Source organism: Trachypithecus francoisi, unplaced genomic scaffold (genome assembly GCF_009764315.1).
Source record: "Trachypithecus francoisi isolate TF-2019V2 unplaced genomic scaffold, Tfra_2.0 Lachesis_group9, whole genome shotgun sequence".
Lineage (NCBI taxonomy): Eukaryota > Metazoa > Chordata > Mammalia > Primates > Cercopithecidae > Trachypithecus > Trachypithecus francoisi.
The window spans coordinates 30,885,056-30,889,032 of NW_022681474.1; the positions used below are offsets into that span (position 1 = coordinate 30,885,056).

A 3,977-nucleotide genomic window follows, 5' to 3' on the forward strand; every position below is an offset into this window, starting at 1 on the left:
TTTCTTTTCTTTTCTTTTTTTTTTTATAGAGGGAGTTTTGCTCTTGTTGCCCAGGCTGAAGTGCAAGGGCATGATCTTGGCTCACTGCAATCTCTGCCTCCCAGGTTCAAGTGATTCTCCCGCCTCAGCCTCCCGAGTAGCTGGGGTGACAGGAATGTGCCACTATGCCCGGCTAATCTTGTATTTTTAGTAGAGACAGGATTTCTCCATGTTGGTCAGGCTGGTCTCAAACTCCCGACCTCAGGTGATCCTCGCACCTCAGCCTCCCAAAGTGATGGGATCATAGGCATGAGCCACTACACCCATCATTTTTTGTTTTGTTTTGTTTTGTGACAGGATCTCACTCTGTCGCTCAGTCTGGCATACAGTGGTGTGATTACAGCTCACTGTGACCTCAGCCTCCCAGGCTCAAGCAATCCTCCCACCTCAGCCCCTCCAGTAGCTGGGACTACGGGTACACCACCACGCCTGGCTAGTTTTTGCTTTGCTTTGTTTTGTTTTTTGTTTTGTAGAGATGGGGTTTCGCCATGTTGCCCAGGCTGGTCTTGAAGTCCTCGGCTCAAGCGATCCACCTGCCTCCGCCTCCCAATCTTATTTCTTTTCAGCTACTTAACCTTCTATTTGGTAAATTTCATAGAAGCATTTGTGTATTATTTCTTTATTATTTTGCTTTGTTTTGTTTTGTTTTTTGTTTTGTAGAGACGGGATTTCGCCATGTTGGCCAGGCTGGTCTCGAACTCCTGACCTCACATGATCCACCCACCTCAGCCTTCCAAAGTGCTGGGGTTACAGGCGTGAGCCACCATGCCCAGCCAATTCAGGGTATATTTTTTAAAGTATTCTAAGTAGTGTCTTAAATAGATTTTAGTATACATGAAATCCAAAAACCAGGAATAAGATGATTAAAAAATGAGCATCAGAAAAGAAAGTTTGGGGAAATAAAAGATTGCCAAAATTGGGCTAGGTGCAGTGGCTCATGCTTGTAATCCCAGCACTTTGGGAGGCCGAGGCGGGCGGATTATCTGAGGTCGGGAGTTTGAGACCAGCCTGGCCAACATGGTGAAACCCTGTCTCTACTAAAAATACAAAAATTAGCCAGGTGTGGTGGCACGCACTTGTAGTCCCAGCTACTCGGGATGCTGAGGCAGGAGAATCGCTTGAACCCGGGAAGCAAAGGTTGCAGTGAGCTGAGATTGTGCCATTGCAAAAAGATTGCCAAAATGTTTTTGATCTCTGAGCTTTTTATTGCCCTTCTGCTCCCCAAAGGATACTCTGCTTCTGCTGGCTTAATGTCTCAGAACTTTGGTGTCGTTGGTCTCAGATACCACTTTGCCGTCCACTATCTGGCAGGTAGTGGTGTTTTGGATGGTTTGTATGGAGTTGTTGCTGTCCAGGGCATCACCAGGATTGAAGTCCTCGCCGTCTTCCAGCAGGCAGTGGTAGGTAGTGATCTCAGCCTCCTGCTTGACCCTGATGTTCAAGCAGGGCCTCCTACTCCTGGGCTTGGTGCTGCCCCTCTGCCTGGGTCTGTGCCAGCTCTAACTCCAGGTGCAGGAGGATCCTTCTGAGCTGCTCCATCTGCAGGGCGTAGCAGGCCTCCACCTTCCTCATGCTGTTCTCCAAGCTGGCCTTCAGATTTCTCATTGAGTCCAGGTCGATTTCCAAGGACTGGACTGCACGTCTCAGCTCAGTGAGCATCATCTCAGCAGTTCTGACCTCAGGGGACTGCGTGGTGACCACTGTGGTGCTATCAATCTGCTGAGACCATTATTTGTCTAGCTCCTCTTGGTTCTTCCAAGCCCACTCGTCATATTGGTTCTGGATGTCTGCCATGATGGTGGCAAGTTCCTGAGATTTGAGGGCATCTACCTGCACGGTCAACCTAGAGCTGGCAATCTGGCCTTGTAGGCCTTTTACTTCCTCTTCATGGTCCTTTTCATGAAGAGCAGCACCTCCTTGAGAGCCTCAATCTCTGTTTCCAGCTGCAGCTGAGTGACATTGGTGTTATCGGCGACCTTGCAGAGCCCATGGATGTCGCTCTCCACACACTGGCACATGGCCAGCTCTGTCTCATACTTAACTCTAAAGTCATCAGCAGCAAGATGGGAATTGTTGATCTGCAGAACGATGTGGGCATTGTCCATAGTATTTGCAAAGATCTGAGCCCTCAGGTTCTCCATGATCTTGAAGCAATGGCCCCAGTCTCTGACCTGGGAACCCTTCTTCTCCAGGTGCTCCTGGATTTTGCTCTCCAGCCTCCGGTTCTTGGTCTCCAGGCTCCTCACCCTGTCCAGATAGGAGGCCAGGCAGTTATTCAGGCTTTGTATGGTCTCCTTCTCGTTCTGGATGCCTCCCATTCCTGTCACACCCCAGGCCATCCCCATGGCCAGGCCCCCCAAACCTCAAGCCACCCCAGAAGCTGGTGGAGGAGGAAACAGAGATCCAGGAACCAGAGCCCCCAGTGCCTACATAGATGCTGGCCATGCTGCTGACCGGCTGGGTACCATAGCTGGACGGCTAGACGGAGCCCAGGGACCAGTAGTTGATGGAGACAGTGGATGGAGCAAGTGGTAAAGCTCATGTTGTCTGGGGAGGATAGTGAGAGGACAGGACTCAGGCATTGCCAATGACCAAGATTGCCAAATTTTAAGAAAATTAGTAAAAGAGCTAAAAGCTAAAGTCAAGGCACTCTTTCAGATTTTTCTATCTTATCAATGATAAAAAATATGACTGGTAAATTAAGAGGCCTGTAGGATTAATTCAAGAGGATTGATAAAATTCTAGGAAGAGAAAATGGAGGTGAATTAGATCAGAGTAGAGAGAGAAAAATAGAGGTAATAACCAAAGAAATAATAGAAGAAAATCTCTCCATGTAGAATACATTTGAACAAGACTGATATTTAGCCACATCTCCCTGAGATTTTACAAGAAGGACAAAGAATACTTAGAAGCTTTCTGACAGAAATAAAACAATGATGGGTTCACATACTTGCTATGGTATTAAAAGAATAGAAAAAAATGTTAAAGGAAATAAAACAATGGGTTATAAGTACTCTTTGTCATTCTTGTTTTCAAAGCTCTGAGAGACAGAGACCTGTATTCTGATTTTATTGTACTAATTGTCACATCTATTACAGTTTTTGGGTCTATCTTCTCCTAACCTTGTCAATCTTAAAACCACTTGTATTTCTTCATATGTTTATTATCTCAGCTGAAATACCAGATGGCTTCTAAACTGATTAACTTGCAGGCCAAGAAGAATCTTTTCCTTTTTTTTTTTTTTTTTCTGAGGCAGAGTCTTACTCTGTTGCCCACACTGGAGTGTAGTGGCACGATCTCGGCTCACTGCAACCTCCGTCTCCCAGGTTCAAGCAATTCTCCTGCTTCAGCGTCTGGAGTAGCTGGGACTACAGGCATGTGCCACCATGCCCGGCTAATTTTTTTTTTTTTTTTTTTTTTTTGAGGCGGAGTCTCGCTCTGTCGCCCGGACTGGAGTGCAGTGGCCAGATCTCAGCTCACTGCAAGCTCCGCCTCCCGGGTTTACGCCATTCTCCTGCCTCAGCCTCCCGAGTAGCTGGGACTACAGGCGCCCGCCACCTCGCCCGGCTAGTTTTTGTATTTTTAGTAGAGACGGGGTTTCACCGTGTTAGCCAGGATGGTCTCGATCTCCTGACCTCGTGATCCGCCCGTCTCGGCCTCCCAAAGTGCTGGGATTACAGGCTTGAGCCACCGCGCCCGGCCGCCTGGCTAATTTTTGTATTTTTAGTAGAGATGGGGTTTCACCAAGTTGGCCAGGGTGGTCTTGAACTCCTGACCTCAGGTGATCTGCCTGCCTCAGCCTCCCAAAGTGCTGGGATTACAGGCATGAGCCACCATGCCTGGCCAAGAAGATTCTTTTATGTAGAATTATACACATAAACAAGAAGCCTGGTAATGATTATTATAAAATTATGTGACTGTATTTTTCTTCGTTTTCA

General features: G+C 47.4%; 1 pseudogene; it reads right to left on the reverse strand.

Moving 5' to 3' along the window:
• Positions 1–1,144: 1,144 nt before the first annotated feature.
• LOC117082392 lies at positions 1,145–2,581 on the reverse strand (annotated as a pseudogene).
• Positions 2,582–3,977: the final 1,396 nt, after the last annotated feature.